Genomic DNA, 22,957 nt, shown 5'->3' on the forward strand with positions numbered 1-22,957 from the left:
AGCTGTACTGGGCTGGCCTGGTTACACATCCACCATAGTAACACAGAGCCCAGCTGTACTGTACTGGCCCGGTTACACATCTTCCATAGTAACACAGAGCCCAGCTGTACTGGGCTGGCCCGGTTACACATCTTCCATAGTAACACAGAGCCCAGCTGTACTGTACTGGCCCGGTTACACATCCACCATAGTAACACAGAGCCCAGCTGTACTGTACTGGCCCGGTTACACATCTTCCATATTATAACTGAGCCCAGCTGTACTGTACTGGCCCGGTTACACATCCACCATAGTAACACAGAGCCCAGCTGTACTGTACTGGCCCGGTTACACATCTTCCATAGTAACACAGAGCCCAGCTGTACTGTACTGGCCCGGTTACACATCTTCCATAGTAACACAGAGCCCAGCTGTACTGTACTGGCCCGGTTACACATCTTCCATAGTAACACAGAGCCCAGCTGTACTGTACTGGCCCGGTTACAAAACTTCCATATTATAACAGAGCCCAGCTGTACTGGGCTGGCCCGGTTACACATCCACCATAGTAACACAGAGCCCAGCTGTACTGTACTGGCCCGGTTACACAACGGTGGAACAGTGCTGTACAGGACAATGCAAAAATAAACTATCCAAGTCAACACAGTACCTTTTTGCATTGGCACAATAGTGTGAAAAGGGTATTCTATATATTTAGTGTTATAATGGTGAACACACATCCTGGTGTAACGAGATGCAATGGCCACTAAGTACCTCTAGGGGTCACTTTAACACAACGTGGCTACATATTGGTACTTGTAAATCATAGCCATATGATTTAGCACATACACTGAATGGACAAAACTTTAGAAACCCCTCCCCCCCTTTAGTCCTCAGAACAACCTCAGTTCACATAGACTGGACAAGGTGTCGGAAGCATTTCACAGTGACGCTGGTCCCCTGTTGATACACACAGAAAACTGTTGAGTGTGGAAAAACCCAGCAGTGTTGCAGTTCTTGACTCACTCAAACTGGTGCGCCTGACACCTACTACCATACCCTGTTCAAAGGCACTTAAATATGTTCTCTTGCCCATTCATCCTCTGAATGGCACACATACACAATCCATGTCTCAAGGCTTAAAAATCCTTCTTTAACCAGGTCTCCTCCCCTTCATCTACACTGATTTGAAGTGGATTTAACAAGTGACATCAATAAGGGATCATATCTTTCACCTGAATTCACCTGGTCAGTCTATGGCTGCAGTCTAAACACGTAAAAGACACACCCTCTCCCTTCAGCCCTCAAATGAAGTGGACACTTCTGACGACGTGTCATGATGTCTGACGAGTTGACACTTGCAGGGCGAAGGAGGAAGGAATGATTTTTAAATGGACCGTCCTTGCCCAGACATTCGTGACTCGTTCATCCTGCCATGATTGTGTTTTCAGCCACCGGTAGCTTGTGGGTGGCTTTATATGCGCTACTGTCAATTATGAGTGCATGTCTACTTATATTATGAATATATATTTATGAATATACGCCTACTGTATGATAGATAGCAAATTAATTATCTAACTAATGTTAGCCTACCTAGCTGGAATATTTTTTTCTTTCTACACTTTCCAAAAGATAACCAAACAAAAACATATTTACTTTTTACGAGACGTGTTTGTGTCACACCCTGACCATAGTTTGCTTTGCATGTTCTATGTTTTGTTTGGTCATGGTGTGATCTGAGTGGGCATTCTATGTTGTGTGTCTATTCTGTCTATTTCTATGTTTGGCCTGATATGGTTCTCAATCAGAGGCAGGTGTTAGTCATTGTCTCTGATTGGGAACCATATTTAGGTAGCCTGTTTGGTGTTGGGTTTTGTGGGTGATTGTCCAACACGGGACTGTTTACACGTTTGTTGTTTTTGTAGTTTATTCATGTATAGTTTTCTTATTAAAAACAAACATGAATTTCAACCACGCTGCATTTTGGTCCTCCTCTCCTTCACCAGAAGAATCCCGTTACAGTTTGTGCTGTCATGTGAATAAGTAGCACAATTCCTAACTTATTTACATGAGTTTTTACTTCCACTTGTATGTTGACTTCTCCATTGATGTTGTTTCTAGGTTTTCGCGGACTTTCCTTAGCGGATGTACAATCGTGGTGAATTGAATTCTGGGAGTTTCAGGCCCTGAAGTGAACACAATTGTACACTAGAGCAAAGACTCCATTCACCCAAGTCATAGACTGTTCTCTCTGCTACCTCACGGCAAGAGCGACCGATGCACCAAGTCTGGAACCAATAGGACACTGAACAGCTTCTAACCCCAAGCCTAAATAGTTTATCCGGGTAGCGATTGGTTAACTATTTAGCTATCTGCATTGACCCTTTTTGCACAAACTCTTTTGACTCATCACCTACACTGCTGTTACTCTGTATTATTTATTCTGTTGCCTAATAACGGTACCCCTACGTACAGTATGTGTACATATCTACCTCAATTACCTTGTTCCCCTGCACATGGACTCGGTTACTGGAACCCTGTGTATATAACAAGTTCTTGTTGTGTATTTAGTCCTTGTGTTATTATTGTAATATTTTTCTCTGATTTCGCACCTGTTAGTCTACGCCTGTTGGTTATGACGCATGTAGCAAATCAAATTTGATTCGATGTGTAAATATATGGCTCTATATGGCTAAATATAATCAGGTTCTAATGCAGCAGATAGTTGCCACAATATCTCTCATCCATGACTGAACTTTCCCGTGCACAGAACTAGGATCCGATTCCCTAACCAAATCCTATACTTTAATTTAACATTGGTTGGACAAACAAAAAAACATCTGACCCTGTAGTTGTCATTCTTTTGGAAAGGACCACTAATGATGTACAGATGATCTTTATAAATTTTATGTAAAAATAATTACATTTGTATCCTTTTGTTTTGAAGTGTCTTTGTTTAATTGAGATCAAATTCTGTCAAATTGTCTTTTTAACATGTAAGCATGTATGAGCCTTTATAATGTCTTATGAGCCTTTTTGTAACATGTTTTATTAGAGTGAGAAGTGCTCCAGCTACAACCCAATCGCTGAGCACTGTGGTGTCTCTCTCTAGGACGAGACGGCGCTCTCCCATCTCTCACACAAGGCCAAACTATTGGCCAGCATTCAAACCATTCAGTATGATTTAATACAACGAAGGCCACAGGGATACAATGTAATGTTCTGATAAATTCTGTGATTTATACAGTGAAGACTGCTTCTCCTCGTCTCCCTTTCAGTCTACAAGGAGAAATTTACTGGCCTTGAATGGAATGCCAGGTTGATTTCATCACAATGTGCTGCGTATTTCAAACTTTAACATCCATTGACCTTTGTCCCTAAACGGTATAATACTGTAATTCTTCTCACAGGATGTGTGAGATGAATTGTTGTGATAATGAAAGCAGACAAGGGAAGAGCAGGGAAGTAGAACTCAACATTGACAAGGGAAGAAGAACTCGGCAGGCACAAGGGAAGGAGAACTCAACAGTCAGAAGGGAAGTAGAACTCAACAGTGTCAAGGGAAGTAGAACTCAACAGTGTCAAGGGAAGTAGAACTCAACAGTGTCAAGGGAAGTAGAACTCAACAGTCAGAAGGGAAGTAGAACTCAACAGTGTCAAGAAAGTAGAACTCAATAGTGACAAGGGAAGTAGAACTCAACAGTGTCAAGAAAGTAGAACTCAACAGTCACAAGGGAAGTAGAACTCAACAGTGACAAGAAAGTAGAACTCAACAGTGACATGAAAGTAGAACTCAATAGTGACAAGGGAAGTAGAACTCAACAGTCACAAGGGATGTAGAACTCCGCAGTCACAAGGGAAGTAGAACTCAATAATGACAAGGGAAGTAGAACTCAACAGTCACAAGGGAAGTAGAACTCAACAGTGACAAGGGAAGTAGAACTCAACAGTCACAAGGGAAGTAGAACTCAATAATGACAAGGGAAGTAGAACTCAACAGTCACAAGGGAAGTAGAACTCAACAGTGACAAGAAAGTAGAACTCAACAGTCACAAGGGAAGTAGAACTCAACAGTGACAAGGGAAGTAGAACTCAACAGTCACAAGGGAAGTAGAACTCAACAGTGACAAGGGAAGTAGAACTCAACAGTCACAAGGGAAGTAGACCTCAACAGTATCTACACGTTCCTCTGTGGAGATGGGAGAACCTTCCAGAAGGACATCCATCTCTGCAGTACTCAGCACTCACCAATCGGGCCTTTATGGTAGAGTGGCCAGACCGAAGGCATTCCTCAGTAAAAGGCAAATGACAGCCTGTGAGAAATAAGATTCTCTGGTCTGATGAAACCAAGATTGAACTCTTTGGCCTGAATGCCAAGCATCATGTCTGGAGGAAACCTGGCACCATCCCTACGGTGAAGCATGGTGGTGGCAGCATCGTGCTGTGGGGATGTTTTTCAGTGACAGGGACTGGGAGACTAGCCAGGATTGAAGGAAAGATGAATGGAGCAAAGCAAAGAGAGATCCTTGATGAAAACCTGCTCCAGAGTGCTCAGGACCTCAGACTGGGGCAAACGTTCACTTTCTAACAGGACAACAACCCTAAGCCAAGACAATGCAGGAGTGGCTTCGTGACAAGTCTCTGAATGTCCTTGAGTGGCCCAGCCAGAGCCCAGACTTCAACCCAATTGAACATCTCTGGAGGGACCTGAAAATAGCTGTGCAGCGACGCTTCCCATCCAACCTGACAGAGCTTGAGGGGACCTGCAGAGAAGAACGGGAAACTCCCCAAATCCAGGTTTGCCAACCTTGTAGTAGGATGGTAAGTTGGTGGTTGAAGGTATCCCGCTAGTGGTGTGGGGGCTGTGCTTTGGCAAAGTGGGTGGGGTTATATCCTTCCTGTTTGGCCCTGTCCGGGGGTATCATCGGATGGGGCCACAGTGTCTCCTGACCCCTCCTGTCTCAGCCTCCAGTATTTATGCTGCAGTAGTTTATGTGTCGGGGGGCTAGGGTCAGTCTGTTATATCTGGAGTACTTCTCCTGTCTTATCCGGTGTCCTGTGTTAATTTAAGTATGCTCTCTCTAATTCTCTCTTTCTCTCGGAGGACCTGAGCCCTAGGACCATGCCTCAGGACTACCTGACATGATGACTCCTTGCTGTCCCCAGTCCACCTGGCCGTGCTGCTGCTCCAGTTTCAACTGTTCTGCCTGCGGCTATGGGATCCTGACCTGTTCACCGGACGTGCTACCTGTCCCAGACCTGCTGTTTTCACCTCTAGAGAGAGCAGGAGCGGTAGAGATACTCTTAATGATCGGCTATGAAAAGCCAACTGACATTTACTCCTGAGGTGCTGACCTGTTGCACCCTTGACAACTACTGTGATTATTATTATTTGACCATGCTGGTCATTTATGAACATTTGAACATCTTGGCCATGTTCTGTTATAATCTCCACCCGGCACAGCCAGAAGAGGACTGGCCACCCCTCATAGACTGGTTCCTCTCTAGGTTTCTTCCTAGGTTTGGGCCTTTCTAGAGAAATTTTCCTAGCCATCGTTCTTCTACATCTGCATTGCTTGCTGTTTGGGGTTTTAGACTAGGTTTCTGTACTGCACTTTGAGATATCAGCTGATGTACGAAGGGCTATATAAATACATTTGATTTGATTTTATTTAGTGTCATACCCAAGAAGACTTGAGGCTGTAATCGCTGCCAAAGGCGCTTCAAAAAAGTACTCAGTTAAGGTTCTGAATTCTTACATAAATGTGTTATTTCAGTGTTCTACTTGTAATAAATTTGCAAAAATAAATAATAACCTGTTTTTCTTCATCATTATGGGGTATTGGGTGTAGAAAAAAACAATTTAATCAATTTTAGAATAAGGCTGTAATGTAACAAAATGTGGAAAAGAGTCAAGGGGTCTGAATACTTTCCGAATGCACTGTATAGTATTGTCAAATATTGATATTTTTTTATACAATTTGTGGTATTGTCATCTTACTTTCTTACATGGATGATGGTAAAATTACCCAAGGAGGGAAATGTATGTGTGCGTGTATTCGCTCAGCAACCCCTTCTCTTCTCTCCTCTTCTCACCTCTCCCCTTCGCTTCTCTCCCAATCTCACCTCTCCTCTTCTCTTCTCTCCCCTCCTCTTCTCTCCCAATCTCACCTCTCCCCATCTCTTCTCTCCCAATCTCACCTCTCCTCTTCTCTTCTCTCCCCTCCTCTTCTTTCCCAATCTCACCTCTCCCCTTCTCTTCTCTCCCCTCCTCTTCTCTCCCCTTCTCTTCTCTCCCAATCTCACCTCTCCCCATCTCACCTCTCCTCTTCTCACCTCTCCCCTTCTCACCTCCCCCATCTCACCTCTCCCCTCCTCACCTCTCCCATTCTCTCCCCTTCTCTTCTCTCCTTCTCTTCTCTCCCAATCTCACCTCTCCCCTTCTCTTCTCTCCCAATCTCACCTCTCCCCATCTCACCTCTCCCCTTCTCTTCTCTCCCCTTCTCACCTCTCCCCTTCTCTTCTCTCCCTTCTCACCTCTCCCCTTCTCTTCTCTCCCCATCTCTTCTCTCCCTTCTCTTCTCTCCCCTTCTCTTCTCTCCTCTTCTCTTCTCTCCCAATCTCACCATCTCACCTCTCCCCTTCTCATCTCTCCGAATCTCACCTCTCCCCATCTCTTCTCTCCCCATCTCTTCTCTCCCCTCCTCACCTCTCCCTTCTCTTCTCTCCCCATCTCACCTCTCCCCTTCTCTTCTCTCCCAATCTCTTCTCTCCCCATCTCACCTCTCCTCTTCTCTTCTCTCCCCATCTCACCTCTCCCCTTCTCTTCTCTCCCAATCTCTTCTCTCCCCATCTCACCTCTCCTCTTCTCTTTCTCCCCATCTCACCTCTCCTTCTCTTCTCTCCCAATCTCTTCTCTCCCAATCTCACCTCTCCCAATCTCACATCTCCCCATCTCACCTCTCCTCTTCCTTCTCTCCCAATCTCTTCTCTCCCAATCTCACCTCTCCCCATCTCTTCTCTCCCAATCTCACCTCTCCCCATCTCACCTCTCCTCTTCTCTTCTATCCCAATCTCCTCTCTCCCCATCTCACCTCTCCCCTTCTCTTCTCTCCCCATCTCACCTCTCCCTTCTCACCTCTCCCCATCTCACCTCCCCACCTCAGCTCCCCTTCTCACCTCTCCCCATCTCTTCTCTCCCCATCTCACCTCTCCCCTTCTCACCTCTCCCCTCCTCACCTCTCCCCATCTCACCTCTCCCCTTCTCACCTCTCCCAATCTCTTCTCTCCCAATCTCACCTCTCCCCATCTCACCTCTCCCTTCTCTTCTCTCCCCTCGTCACCTCTCCATTTCTCACCTCTCCCCATCTCACCTCTCCTCTTCTCACCTGCCCTCTTCTCTTCTCTCCCTTCTCTTCTCTCCCTTCTCTTCTCTCCCCTTCTCTTCTCTCCTTCTCTTCTCTCCTCTTCTCTCCCAATCTCACCTCTCCCCATCTCACCTCTCCACTTCTATTCTCTCCCCTTCTCAACTCTCCCCTTCTCTTCTCTCCCAATCTCACCTCTCCCCATCTCACCTCTCCCCTTCTCACCTCTCCCAATCTCACATCTCCCCATCTCACCTCTCCTCTTCCCTTCTCTCCCAATCTCTTCTCTCCCAATCTCACCTCTCCCCATCTCTTCTCTCCCAATCTCACCTCTCCTCTTCTCTTCTATCCCAATCTCCTCTCTCCCCATCTCACCTCTCCCCTTCTCTTCTCTCCCCATCTCACCTCTCCCCTTCTCACCTCTCCCCATCTCACCTCCCCCATCTCAGCTCTCCCCTTCTCACCTCTCCCCATCTCTTCTCTCCCCATCTCACCTCTCCCCTTCTCACCTCTCCCCTCCTCACCTCTCCCCATCTCACCTCTACCCTTCTCACCTCTCCCCATCTCTTCTCTCCCAATCTCACCTCTCCCCATCTCACCTCTCCTCTTCTCTCCCCTTCTCTTCTCTCCCAATCTCACCTCTCCCCATCTCACCTCTCCCCTTCTCACCTCTCCCAATCTCTTCTCTCCCAATCTCACATCTCCCCATCTCACCTCTCCTCTTCCTTCTCTCCCCATCTCTTCTCTCCCAATCTCACCTCTCCCCATCTCACCTCTCCCCTTCTCTTCTCTCCCCATCTCACCTCTCCCCTTCTCACCTCTCCCCATCTCACCTCCCCACCTCAGCTCTCCCCTTCTCACCTCTCCCCATCTCTTCTCTCCCCATCTCACCTCTCCCCTTCTCACCTCTCCCCTCCTCACCTCTCCCCATCTCACCTCTCCCCTTCTCACCTCTCCCCATCTCTTCTCTCCCAATCTCACCTCTCCCCATCTCACCTCTCCTCTTCTCTTCTCTCCCAATCTCTTCTCTCCCAATCTCACCTCTCCCCATCTCTTCTCTCCCAATATCACCTCTACCCATCTCTTCTCTCCCAATCTCACCTCTCCCCATCTCACCTCTCCTCTTCTCACCTCTCCCCTTCTCACCTCCCCCCTTCTCTTCTCTCCCCTCCTCTTCTCTCCCCTTCTCTTCTCTCCCAATCTCACCTCTCCCCATCTCACCTCTCCTCTTCTCACCTCTCCCCTTCTCACCTCCCCCATCTCACCTCTCCCCTCCTCACCTCTCCCCTTCTCTCCCTTCTCTTCTCTCCCCTTCTCTTCTCTCCCAATCTCACCTCTCCCTTCTCTTCTCTCCCAATCTCACCTCTCCCCATCTCACCTCTCCTTCTCTTCTCTCCCCTTCTCACCTCTCCCCTTCTCTTCTCTCCCCTTCTCACCTCTCCCCTTCTCTTCTCTCCCCATCTCTTCTCTCCCCTTCTCTTCTCTCCCCTTCTCTTCTCTCCTCTTCTCTTCTCTCCCAATCTCACCATCTCACCTCTCCCCTTCTCTTCTCTCCGAGATCTCACCTCTCCCCATCTCTTCTCTCCCCATCTCTTCTCTCCCCTCCTCACCTCTCCCCTTCTCTTCTCTCCCCATCTCACCTCTCCCCTTCTCTTCTCTCCCAATCTCTTCTCTCCCCATCTCACCTCTCCTCTTCTCTTCTCTCCCCATCTCACCTCTCCCCTTCTCTTCTCTCCCAATCTCTTCTCTCCCAATCTCTTCTCTCCCAATCTCACCTCTCCCCATCTCACCTCTCCCCTTCTCTTCTCTCCCCTCCTCACCTCTCCATTTCTCACCTCTCCCCATCTCACCTCTCCTCTTCTCACCTGTCCTCTTCTCTTCTCTCCCCTTCTCTTCTCTCCCCTTCTCTTCTCTCCCCATCTCTTCTCTCCCCTTCTCTTCTCTCCCCTTCTCTTCTCTCCTCTTCTCTCCCAATCTCACCTCTCCCCATCTCACCTCTCCCCTTCTATTCTCTCCCCTTCTCAACTCTCCCCTTCTCTTCTCTCCCAATCTCACCTCTCCCCATCTCACCTCTCCTCTTCTCTTCTATCCCAATCTCCTCTCTCCCCATCTCACCTCTCCCCTTCTCTTCTCTCCCCATCTCACCTCTCCCCTTCTCACCTCTCCCCATCTCACCTCCCCCATCTCAGCTCTCCCCTTCTCACCTCTCCCCATCTCTTCTATCCCCATCTCACCTCTCCCCTTCTCACCTCTCCCCTCCTCACCTCTCCCCATCTCACCTCTCCCCTTCTCACCTCTCCCCATCTCTTCTCTCCCAATCTCACCTCTCCTCTTCTCTCCCCTTCTCTTCTCTCCCAATCTCACCTCTCCCCATCTCACCTCTCCCCTTCTCACCTCTCCCAATCTCTTCTCTCCCAATCTCACATCTCCCCATCTCACCTCTCCTCTTCCCTTCTCTCCCAATCTCTTCTCTCCCAATCTCACCTCTCCCCATCTCACCTCTCCCCTTCTCTTCTCTCCCCATCTCACCTCTCCCCTTCTCACCTCTCCCCATCTCACCTCCCCCACCTCAGCTCTCCCTTCTCACCTCTCCCCATCTCTTCTCTCCCCATCTCACCTCTCCCCTTCTCACCTCTCCCCTCCTCACCTCTCCCCATCTCACCTCTCCCTTCTCACCTCTCCCCATCTCTTCTCTCCCAATCTCACCTCTCCCCATCTCACCTCTCCTCTTCTCTTCTCTCCCAATCTCTTCTCTCCCAATCTTACCTCTCCCCATCTCTTCTCTCCCAATCTCACCTCTCCCCATCTCACCTCTCCTCTTCTCTTCTATCCCAATCTCCTCTCTCCCCATCTCACCTCTCCCCTTCTCTTCTCTCCCCATCTCACCTCTCCCCTTCTCACCTCTCCCCATCTCACCTCCCCCATCTCAGCTCTCCCCTTCTCACCTCTCCCCATCTCTTCTCTCCCCATCTCACCTCTCCCCTTCTCACCTCTCCCCTCCTCACCTCTCCCCATCTCACCTCTCCCCTTCTCACCTCTCCCCATCTCTTCTCTCCCCATCTCTTCTCTCCCCTCCTCACCTCTCCCTTCTCTTCTCTCCCCATCTCACCTCTCCCCTTCTCTTCTCTCCCAATCTCTTCTCTCCCCATCTCACCTCTCCTCTTCTCTTCTCTCCCCATCTCACCTCTCCCCTTCTCTTCTCTCCCAATCTCTTCTCTCCCAATCTCTTCTCTCCCAATCTCACCTCTCCCCATCTCACCTCTCCCCTTCTCTTCTCTCCCCTCCTCACCTCTCCATTTCTCACCTCTCCCCATCTCACCTCTCCTCTTCTCACCTGCCCTCTTCTCTTCTCTCCCCTTCTCTTCTCTCCCCTTCTCTTCTCTCCCCATCTCTTCTCTCCCCTTCTCTTCTCTCCCCTTCTCTTCTCTCCTCTTCTCTCCCAATCTCACCTCTCCCCATCTCACCTCTCCCCTTCTATTCTCTCCCCTTCTCAACTCTCCTTCTCTTCTCTCCCAATCTCACCTCTCCCCATCTCACCTCTCCTCTTCTCTTCTATCCCAATCTCCTCTCTCCCCATCTCACCTCTCCCTTCTCTTCTCTCCCCATCTCACCTCTCCCCTTCTCACCTCTCCCCATCTCACCTCCCCCATCTCAGCTCTCCCCTTCTCACCTCTCCCCATCTCTTCTATCCCCATCTCACCTCTCCCCTTCTCACCTCTCCCTCCTCACCTCTCCCCATCTCACCTCTCCCCTTCTCACCTCTCCCCATCTCTTCTCTCCCAATCTCACCTCTCCTCTTCTCTCCCCTTCTCTTCTCTCCCAATCTCACCTCTCCCCATCTCACCTCTCCCTTCTCACCTCTCCCAATCTCTTCTCTCCCAATCTCACATCTCCCCATCTCTTCTCTCCCAATCTCTTCTCTCCCAATCTCACCTCTCCCAATCTCTTCTCTCCCAATCATACCTCTCCCCATCTCTTCTCTCCCAATCTCACCTCTCCCCATCTCACCTCTCCTCTTCTCTTCTATCACAATCTCCTCTCTCCCCATCTCACCTCTCCCCTTCTCACCTCTCCCCATCTCACCTCCCCCTTCTCACCTCTCCCCATCTCACCTCCCCCATCTCAGCTCTCCCCTTCTCACCTCTCCCCATCTCTTCTCTCCCCATCTCACCTCTCCCCTTCTCACCTCACCTCTCCCCATCTCACCTCTCCCCTTCTCACCTCTCCCCATCTCTTCTCTCCCAATCTCACCTCTCCCCATCTCACCTCTCCTCTTCTCTCCCCATCTCTTCTCTCCCAATCTCACCTCTCCCCATCTCACCTCTCCTCTTCTCTTCTCTCCCAATCTCTTCTCTCCCAATCTTACCTCTCCCCATCTCTTCTCTCCCAATCTCACCTCTCCCCATCTCACCTCTCCTCTTCTCTTCTATCCCAATCTCCTCTCTCCCCATCTCACCTCTCCCCTTCTCTTCTCTCCCCATCTCACCTCTCCCCTTCTCACCTCTCCCCATCTCACCTCCCCCATCTCAGCTCTCCCCTTCTCACCTCTCCCCATCTCTTCTCTCCCCATCTCACCTCTCCCCTTCTCACCTCTCCCCCTCCTCACCTCTCCCCATCTCACCTCTCCCCTTCTCACCTCTCCCCATCTCTTCTCTCCCCATCTCTTCTCTCCCCTCCTCACCTCTCCCCTTCTCTTCTCTCCCCATCTCACCTCTCCCCTTCTCTTCTCTCCCAATCTCTTCTCTCCCCATCTCACCTCTCCTCTTCTCTTCTCTCCCCATCTCACCTCTCCCCTTCTCTTCTCTCCCAATCTCTTCTCTCCCAATCTCTTCTCTCCCAATCTCACCTCTCCCCATCTCACCTCTCCCTTCTCTTCTCTCCCCTCCTCACCTCTCCATTTCTCACCTCTCCCCATCTCACCTCTCCTCTTCTCACCTGTCCTCTTCTCTTCTCTCCCCTTCTCTTCTCTCCCCTTCTCTTCTCTCCCCATCTCTTCTCTCCCTTCTCTTCTCTCCCTTCTCTTCTCTCCTCTTCTCTCCCAATCTCACCTCTCCCCATCTCACCTCTCCTTCTATTCTCTCCCCTTCTCAACTCTCCCCTTCTCTTCTCTCCCAATCTCACCTCTCCCCATCTCACCTCTCCTCTTCTCTTCTATCCCAATCTCCTCTCTCCCCATCTCACCTCTCCCCTTCTCTTCTCTCCCATCTCACCTCTCCCCTTCTCACCTCTCCCCATCTCACCTCCCCATCTCAGCTCTCCCCTTCTCACCTCTCCCCATCTCTTCTATCCCCATCTCACCTCTCCCCTTCTCACCTCTCCCCTCCTCACCTCTCCCCATCTCACCTCTCCCCTTCTCACCTCTCCCCATCTCTTCTCTCCCAATCTCACCTCTCCTCTTCTCTCCCCTTCTCTTCTCTCCCAATCTCACCTCTCCCCATCTCACCTCTCCCCTTCTCACCTCTCCCAATCTCTTCTCTCCCAATCTCACATCTCCCCATCTCTTCTCTCCCAATCTCTTCTCTCCCAATCTCACCTCTCCCAATCTCTTCTCTCCCAATCATACCTCTCCCCATCTCTTCTCTCCCAATCTCACCTCTCCCCATCTCACCTCTCCTCTTCTCTTCTATCACAATCTCCTCTCTCCCCATCTCACCTCTCCCCTTCTCACCTCTCCCCATCTCACCTCCCCCTTCTCACCTCTCCCCATCTCACCTCCCCCATCTCAGCTCTCCCCTTCTCACCTCTCCCCATCTCTTCTCTCCCCATCTCACCTCTCCCCTTCTCACCTCACCTCTCCCCATCTCACCTCTCCCCTTCTCACCTCTCCCCATCTCTTCTCTCCCAATCTCACCTCTCCCCATCTCACCTCTCCTCTTCTCTCCCCTTCTCTTCTCTCCCAATCTCACCTCTCCCCTTCTCACCTCTCCCAATCTCTTCTCTCCCAATCTCACATCTCCCCATCTCACCTCTCCTCTTCCTTCTCTCCCAATCTATTCTCTCCCAATCTCACCTCTCCCCATCTCTTCTCTCCCAATCTCACCTCTCCCCATCTCACCTCTCCCCTTCTCTTCTCTCCCCATCTCACCTCTCCCCTTCTCACCTCTCCCCATCTCACCTCCCCCACCTCAGCTCTCCCCTTCTCACCTCTCCCCATCTCTTCTCTCCCCATCTCACCTCTCCCTTCTCACCTCTCCCCTCCTCACCTCTCCCCATCTCACCTCTCCCCATCTCTTCTCTCCCAATCTCACCTCTCCCCATCTCACCTCTCCTCTTCTCTTCTCTCCCAATCTCTTCTCTCCCAATCTCACCTCTCCCCATCTCTTCTCTCCCAATATCACCTCTACCCATCTCTTCTCTCCCAATCTCACCTCTCCCCATCTCACCTCTCCTCTTCTCACCTCTCCCCTTCTCACCTCCCCCCTTCTCTTCTCTCCCCTCCTCTTCTCTCCCCTTCTCTTCTCTCCCAATCTCACCTCTCCCCATCTCACCTCTCCTCTTCTCACCTCTCCCCTTCTCACCTCCCCCCATCTCACCTCTCCCCTCCTCACCTCTCCCCTTCTCTCCCCTTCTCTTCTCTCCCCTTCTCTTCTCTCCCAATCTCACCTCTCCCTTCTCTTCTCTCCCAATCTCACCTCTCCCCATCTCACCTCTCCCTTCTCTTCTCTCCCCTTCTCACCTCTCCCCTTCTCTTCTCTCCCCTTCTCACCTCTCCCCTTCTCTTCTCTCCCCATCTCTTCTCTCCCCTTCTCTTCTCTCCCTTCTCTTCTCTCCTCTTCTCATCTCTCCCAATCTCACCATCTCACCTCTCCCCTTCTCTTCTCTCCGAATCTCACCTCTCCCCATCTCTTCTCTCCCCATCTCTTCTCTCCCCTCCTCACCTCTCCCCTTCTCTTCTCTCCCCATCTCACCTCTCCCCTTCTCTTCTCTCCCCTTCTCTTCTCTCCTCTTCTCTTCTCTCCCAATCTCACCATCTCACCTCTCCCTTCTCTTCTCTCCGAATCTCACCTCTCCCCATCTCTTCTCTCCCCATCTCTTCTCTCCCCTCCTCACCTCTCCCCTTCTCTTCTCTCCCCATCTCACCTCTCCCCTTCTCTTCTCTCCCAATCTCTTCTCTCCCCATCTCACCTCTCCTCTTCTCTTCTCTCCCCATCTCACCTCTCCCCTTCTCTTCTCTCCCAATCTCTTCTCTCCCAATCTCTTCTCTCCAAATCTCACCTCTCCCCATCTCACCTCTCCCCTTCTCTTCTCTTCTCTCCCCTCCTCACCTCTCCATTTCTCACCTCTCCCCATCTCACCTCTTCTCACCTGTCCTCTTCTCTTCTCTCCCCTTCTCTTCTCTCCCCTTCTCTTCTCTCCCCATCTCTTCTCTCCCCTTCTCTTCTCTCCCCTTCTCTTCTCTCCTCTTCTCTCCCAATCTCACCTCTCCCCATCTCACCTCTCCCCTTCTATTCTCTCCTTCTCAACTCTCCCCTTCTCTTCTCTCCCAATCTCACCTCTCCCCATCTCACCTCTCCCCTTCTCACCTCTCCCAATCTCTTCTCTCCCAATCTCACATCTCCCCATCTCACCTCTCCTCTTCCCTTCTCTCCCAATCTCTTCTCTCCCAATCTCACCTCTCCCCATCTCTTCTCTCCCAATCTCACCTCTCCCCATCTCACCTCTCCTCTTCTCTTCTATCCCAATCTCCTCTCTCCCCATCTCACCTCTCCCCTTCTCTTCTCTCCCCATCTCACCTCTCCCCTTCTCACCTCTCCCCATCTCACCTCCCCCACCTCAGCTCTCCCCTTCTCACCTCTCCCCATCTCTTCTCTCCCCATCTCACCTCTCCCCTTCTCACCTCTCCCCTCCTCACCTCTTCCCTCCTCACCTCTCCCCATCTCACCTCTCCCCTTCTCACCTCTCCCCATCTCTTCTCTCCCAATCTCACCTCTCCCCATCTCACCTCTCCTCTTCTCTTCTCTCCCAATCTCTTCTCTCCCAATCTCACCTCTCCCCATCTCTTCTCTCCCAATATCACCTCTCCCCATCTCTTCTCTCCCAATCTCACCTCTCCCCATCTCACCTCTCCTCTTCTCACCTCTCCCCTTCTCACCTCCCCCATCTCACCTCTCCCCTCCTCACCTCTCCCCTTCTCAGCTCTCCCCATCTCACCTCTCCCCACCTCACCTCTCCCCTCCTCCCCTCTCCCCTTCTCACCTCTCCCCACCTCACCTCTCCCCTTCTCACCTCTCCCCACCTCACCTCTCCCCTTCTCACCTCTCCCCTCCTCACCTCTCCCCTCCTCACCTCTCCCCTCCTCACCTCTCCCCTTCTCACCTCTCCCCATCTCACCTCTCCCCACCTCACCTCTCCCCTCCTCCCCTCTCCCCTTCTCACCTCTCCCCACCTCACCTCTCCCCTTCTCACCTCTCCCCTTCTCACCTCCCCCATCTCACCTCTCCCCTCCTCACCTCTCCCCTTCTCTTCTCTCCCCATCTCACCTCTCCCTCCTCACCTCTCCCCTCCTCACCTCTCCCAATCTCACCTCTCCCCATCTCACCTCTCCTCTTTTCACCTCTCCCCATCTCACCTCTCCCCTTCTCAACTCTCCCCTTCTCTTCTCTCCCCATCTCACCTCTCCACTTCTCACCTCTCACCATCTCACCTCTCCCCTTCTCTTCTCTCACCATCTCACCTCTCCCCTTCTCTTCTCTCCGAATCTCACCTCTCCCCATCTCTTCTCTCCCCATCTCTTCTCTCCCCATCTCTTCTCTCCCCTCCTCACCTCCCCCTTCTCTTCTCTCCCCATCTCACCTCTCCCCATCTCTTCTCTCCCAATCTCACCTCTCCCCATCTCACCTCTCCTCTTCTCACCTCTCCCCTTCTCACCTCCCCCTTCTCTTCTCTCCCCTCCTCTTCTCTCCCCTTCTCTTCTCTCCCAATCTCACCTCTCCCCATCTCACCTCTCCTCTTCTCACCTCTCCCCTTCTCACCTCCCCCATCTCCTCTCCCCTCCTCACCTCTCCCCTTCTCTCCCCTTCTCTTCTCTCCCCTTCTCTTCTCTCCCAATCTCACCTCTCCCCTTCTCTTCTCTCCCAATCTCACCTCTACCCATCTCACCTCTCCCCTTCTCTTCTCTCCCCTTCTCACCTCTCCCTTCTCTTCTCTCCCCTTCTCACCTCTCCCTTCTCTTCTCTCCCCATCTCTTCTCTCCCCTTCTCTTCTCTCCCCTTCTCTCCTCTTCTCTTCTCTCCCAATCTCACCATCTCACCTCTCCCCTTCTCTTCTCTCCGAATCTCACCTCTCCCCATCTCTTCTCTCCCCATCTCTTCTCTCCCCTCCTCACCTCTCCCCTTCTCTTCTCTCCCCATCTCACCTCTCCCCTTCTCTTCTCTCCCAATCTCTTCTCTCCCCATCTCACCTCTCCTCTTCTCTTCTCTCCCCATCTCACCTCTCCCCTTCTCTTCTCTCCCAATCTCTTCTCTCCCAATCTCTTCTCTCCAAATCTCACCTCTCCCCATCTCACCTCTCCCCTTCTCTTCTCTCCCCTCCTCACCTCTCCATTTCTCACCTCTCCCCATCTCACCTCTCCTCTTCTCACCTGTCCTCTTCTCTTCTCTCCCCTTCTCTTCTCTCCCCTTCTCTTCTCTCCCCATCTCTTCTCTCCCCTTCTCTTCTCTCCCCTTCTCTTCTCTCCTCTTCTCTCCCAATCTCACCTCTCCCCATCTCACCTCTCCCTTCTATTCTCTCCCCTTCTCAACTCTCCCTTCTCTTCTCTCCCAATCTCACTTCTCCCCATCTCACCTCTCTCCCTTCTCACCTCTCCCAATCTCTTCTCTCCCAATCTCACATCTCCCCATCTCACCTCTCCTCTTCCCTTCTCTCCCAATCTCTTCTCTCCCAATCTCACCTCTCCCCATCTCTTCTCTCCCAATCTCACCTCTCCCCATCTCACCTCTCCTCTTCTCTTCTATCCCAATCTCCTCTCTCCCCATCTCACCTCTCCCCTTCTCTTCTCTCCCCATCTCACCTCTCCCCTTCTCACCTCTCTCCCCATCTCACCTCCCCCACCTCAGCTCTCCCCTTCTCACCTCTCCCCATCTCTTCTCTCCCCATCTCACTCTCCCCTTCTCACCTCTCCCCTCCTCACCTCTCCCTCCTCACCTCTCCCCATCTCACCTCTCCCCTTCTCACCTCTCCCCATCTCTTCTCTCCCAATCTCACCTCTCCCCATCTCACCTCTCCTCTTCTCTTCTCTCCCAATCTCTTCTCTCCCAATCTCACCTCTCCCCATCTCTTCTCTCCCAATATCACCTCTCCCCATCTCTTCTCTCCCAATCTCACCTCTCCCCATCTCACCTCTCCTCTTCTCACCTCTCCCCTTCTCACCTCCCCCATCTCACCTCTCCCCTCCTCACCTCTCCCCTTCTCAGCTCTCCCCATCTCACCTCTCCCCACCTCACCTCTCCCCTCCTCCCCTCTCCCCTTCTCACCTCTCCCCACCTCACCTCTCCCCTTCTCACCTCTCCCCACCTCACCTCTCCCCTTCTCACCTCTCCCCTCCTCACCTCTCCCCTCCTCACCTCTCCCCTCCTCACCTCTCCCTTCTCACCTCTCCCCATCTCACCTCTCCCCACCTCACCTCTCCCCTCCTCCCCTCTCCCCTTCTCACCTCTCCCCACCTCACCTCTCCCTTCTCACCTCTCCCCTTCTCACCTCCCCCATCTCACCTCTCCCCTCCTCACCTCTCCCCTTCTCTTCTCTCCCCATCTCACCTCTCCCTCCTCACCTCTCCCCATCTCTTCTCTCCCCATCTCTTCTCTCCCCTCCTCACCTCTCCCCTTCTCTTCTCTCCCCATCTCACCTCTCCCCTTCTCTTCTCTCCCAATCTCTTCTCTCCCCATCTCACCTCTCCTCTTCTCTTCTCTCCCCATCTCACCTCTCCCCTTCTCTTCTCTCCCAATCTCTTCTCTCCCAATCTCTTCTCTCCAAATCTCACCTCTCCCCATCTCACCTCTCCCCTTCTCTTCTCTCCCCTCCTCACCTCTCCATTTCTCACCTCTCCCCATCTCACCTCTCCTCTTCTCACCTGTCCTCTTCTCTTCTCTCCCCTTCTCTTCTCTCCCCTTCTCTTCTCTCCCCATCTCTTCTCTCCCTTCTCTTCTCTCCCCTTCTCTTCTCTCCTCTTCTCTCCCAATCTCACCTCTCCCCATCTCACCTCTCCCTTCTATTCTCTCCCCTTCTCAACTCTCCCCTTCTCTTCTCTCCCAATCTCACCTCTCCCCATCTCACCTCTCCCCTTCTCACCTCTCCCAATCTCTTCTCTCCCAATCTCACATCTCCCCATCTCACCTCTCCTCTTCCCTTCTCTCCCAATCTCTTCTCTCCCAATCTCACCTCTCCCCATCTCTTCTCTCCCAATCTCACCTCTCCCCATCTCACCTCTCCTCTTCTCTTCTATCCCAATCTCCTCTCTCCCCATCTCACCTCTCCCCTTCTCTTCTCTCCCCATCTCACCTCTCCCCTTCTCACCTCTCCCCATCTCACCTCCCCCACCTCAGCTCTCCCCTTCTCACCTCTCCCCATCTCTTCTCTCCCCATCTCACCTCTCCCTTCTCACCTCTCCCTCCTCACCTCTCCCTCCTCACCTCTCCCCATCTCACCTCTCCCCTTCTCACCTCTCCCCATCTCTTCTCTCCCAATCTCACCTCTCCCCATCTCACCTCTCCTCTTCTCTTCTCTCCCAATCTCTTCTCTCCCAATCTCACCTCTCCCCATCTCTTCTCTCCCAATATCACCTCTCCCCATCTCTTCTCTCCCAATCTCACCTCTCCCCATCTCACCTCTCCTCTTCTCACCTCTCCCTTCTCACCTCCCCCATCTCACCTCTCCCCTCCTCACCTCTCCCCTTCTCAGCTCTCCCCATCTCACCTCTCCCCACCTCACCTCTCCCCTCCTCCCCTCTCCCCTTCTCACCTCTCCCCACCTCACCTCTCCCCTTCTCACCTCTCCCCACCTCACCTCTCCCCTTCTCACCTCTCCCCTCCTCACCTCTCCCCTCCTCACCTCTCCCCTCCTCACCTCTCCCCTTCTCACCTCTCCCCATCTCACCTCTCCCCACCTCACCTCTCCCCCTCCTCCCCTCTCCCCTTCTCACCTCTCCCCACCTCACCTCTCCCCTTCTCACCTCTCCCCTTCTCACCTCCCCCATCTCACCTCTCCCCTCCTCACCTCTCCCCTTCTCTTCTCTCCCCATCTCACCTCTCCCCTCCTCACCTCTCCCCTCCTCACCTCTCCCAATCTCACCTCTCCCCATCTCACCTCTCCTCTTTTCACCTCTCCCCATCTCACCTCTCCCCTTCTCAACTCTCCCCTTCTCTTCTCTCCCCATCTCACCTCTCCACTTCTCACCTCTCACCATCTCACCTCTCCCTTCTCTTCTCTCACCATCTCACCTCCCCTTCTCTTCTCTCCGAATCTCACCTCTCCCCATCTCTTCTCTCCCCATCTCTTCTCTCCCCATCTCTTCTCTCCCCTCCTCACCTCCCCCTTCTCTTCTCTCCCCATCTCACCTCTCCCCATCTCTTCTCTCCCAATCTCACCTCTCCCCATCTCACCTCTCCTCTTCTCACCTCTCCCCTTCTCACCTCCCCCTTCTCTTCTCTCCCCTCCTCTTCTCTCCCCTTCTCTTCTCTCCCAATCTCACCTCTCCCCATCTCACCTCTCCTCTTCTCACCTCTCCCCTTCTCACCTCCCCCATCTCACCTCTCCCCTCCTCACCTCTCCCCTTCTCTCCCTTCTCTTCTCTCCCCTTCTCTTCTCTCCCAATCTCACCTCTCCCCTTCTCTTCTCTCCCAATCTCACCTCTCCCCATCTCACCTCTCCCCTTCTCTTCTCTCCCCTTCTCACCTCTCCCCTTCTCTTCTCTCCCCTTCTCACCTCTCCCCTTCTCTTCTCTCCCCATCTCTTCTCTCCCCTTCTCTTCTCTCCCCTTCTCTCCTCTTCTCTTCTCTCCCAATCTCACCATCTCACCTCTCCCTTCTCTTCTCTCCGAATCTCACCTCTCCCCATCTCTTCTCTCCCCATCTCTTCTCTCCCCTCCTCACCTCTCCCTTCTCTTCTCTCCCCATCTCACCTCTCCCCTTCTCTTCTCTCCCAATCTCTTCTCTCCCCATCTCACCTCTCCTCTTCTCTTCTCTCCCCATCTCACCTCTCCCCTTCTCTTCTCTCCCAATCTCTTCTCTCCCAATCTCTTCTCTCCAAATCTCACCTCTCCCCATCTCACCTCTCCCTTCTCTTCTCTCCCCTCCTCACCTCTCCATTTCTCACCTCTCCCCATCTCACCTCTCCTCTTCTCACCTGTCCTCTTCTCTTCTCTCCCCTTCTCTTCTCTCCCCTTCTCTTCTCTCCCCATCTCTTCTCTCCCCTTCTCTTCTCTCCCCTTCTCTTCTCTCCTCTTCTCTCCCAATCTCACCTCTCCCCATCTCACCTCTCCCCTTCTATTCTCTCCCCTTCTCAACTCTCCCCTTCTCTTCTCTCCCAATCTCACCTCTCCCCATCTCACCTCTCCCCTTCTCACCTCTCCCAATCTCTTCTCTCCCAATCTCACATCTCCCCATCTCACCTCTCCTCTTCCCTTCTCTCCCAATCTCTTCTCTCCCAATCTCACCTCTCCCCATCTCTTCTCTCCCAATCTCACCTCTCCCCATCTCACCTCTCCTCTTCTCTTCTATCCCAATCTCCTCTCTCCCCATCTCACCTCTCCCCTTCTCTTCTCTCCCCATCTCACCTCTCCCCTTCTCACCTCTCCCCATCTCACCTCCCCCACCTCAGCTCTCCCCTTCTCACCTCTCCCCATCTCTTCTCTCCCCATCTCACCTCTCCCCTTCTCACCTCTCCCCTCCTCACCTCTCCCCCTCCTCACCTCTCCCCATCTCACCTCTCCCCTTCTCACCTCTCCCCATCTCTTCTCTCCCAATCTCACCTCTCCCCATCTCACCTCTCCTCTTCTCTTCTCTCCCAATCTCTTCTCTCCCAATCTCACCTCTCCCCATCTCTTCTCTCCCAATATCACCTCTCCCATCTCTTCTCTCCCAATCTCACCTCTCCCCATCTCACCTCTCCTCTTCTCACCTCTCCCCTTCTCACCTCCCCCCATCTCACCTCTCCCCTCCTCACCTCTCCCCTTCTCAGCTCTCCCCATCTCACCTCTCCCCACCTCACCTCTCCCCTCCTCCCCTCTCCCCTTCTCACCTCTCCCCACCTCACCTCTCCCCTTCTCACCTCTCCCCACCTCACCTCTCCCCTTCTCACCTCTCCCCTCCTCACCTCTCCCCTCCTCACCTCTCCCCTCCTCACCTCTCCCCTTCTCACCTCTCCCCATCTCACCTCTCCCCACCTCACCTCTCCCCTCCTCCCTCTCCCCTTCTCACCTCTCCCCACCTCACCTCTCCCCTTCTCACCTCTCCCCTTCTCACCTCCCCATCTCACCTCTCCCCTCCTCACCTCTCCCCTTCTCTTCTCTCCCCATCTCACCTCTCCCCTCACCTCTCCCCTCCTCACCTCTCCCAATCTCACCTCTCCCCATCTCACCTCTCCTCTTTTCACCTCTCCCCATCTCACCTCTCCCTTCTCAACTCTCCCCTTCTCTTCTCTCCCCATCTCACCTCTCCACTTCTCAACTCTCCCCTTCTCTTCTCTCCCCATCTCACCTCTCCACTTCTCACCTCTCACCATCTCACCTCTCCCCTTCTCTTCTCTCACCATCTCACCTCTCCCCTTCTCTTCTCTCCGAATCTCACCTCTCCCCATCTCTTCTCTCCCCATCTCTTCTCTCCCCATCTCTTCTCTCCCCTCCTCACCTCCCCCTTCTCTTCTCTCCCCATCTCACCTCTCCCCTTCTCTTCTCTCCCAATCTCTTCTCTCCCTATCTCACCTCTCTTCTTCTCTTCTCTCCCCATCTCACCTCTCCCCTTCTCTTCTCTCCCAATCTCTTCTCTCCCAATCTCTTCTCTCCCCACCTCACCTCTGCATTTCTCACCTCTCCCCATCGCACCTCTCCTCTTCTCACCTCTCCTCTTCTCTTCTCTCCCCTTCTCTTCTATCCCCTTCTCTTCTCTCCCCATCTCTTCTCTCCCCTTCTCTTCTCTCCTCTTCTCTCCTCTTCTCTTCTCTCCCAATCTCACCTCTCCCCATCTCACCTCTCCCCTTCTCACCTCTCCCAATCTCTTCTCTCCCAATCTCACCTCTCCCCATCTCACCTCTCCTCTTCCCTTCTCTCCCAATCTCTTCTCTCCCAATCTCACCTCTCCTCTTCTCTTCTATCCCAATCTCCTCTCTCCCCATCTCACCTCTCCCTTCTCTTCTCTCCCCATCTCACCTCTCCCCTTCTCACCTCTCCCCATCTCTTCTCTCCCCATCTCACCTCTCCCCTTCTCACCTCTCCCCTCCTCACCTCTCCCCTCCTCACCTCTCCCCATCTCACCTCTCCCCTTCTCATCTCTCCCCATCTCTTCTCTCCCAATCTCACCTCTCCCCATCTCACCTCTCCTCTTCTCTTCTCTCCCAATCTCTTCTCTCCCAATCTCACCTCTCCCCATCTCTTCTCTCCCAATCTCACCTCTCCCCATCTCTTC

The sequence above is a fragment of the Oncorhynchus nerka genome, linkage group LG2 (assembly GCF_034236695.1).
Source record: "Oncorhynchus nerka isolate Pitt River linkage group LG2, Oner_Uvic_2.0, whole genome shotgun sequence".
NCBI classification, from domain to species: Eukaryota; Metazoa; Chordata; class Actinopteri; order Salmoniformes; family Salmonidae; genus Oncorhynchus; species Oncorhynchus nerka.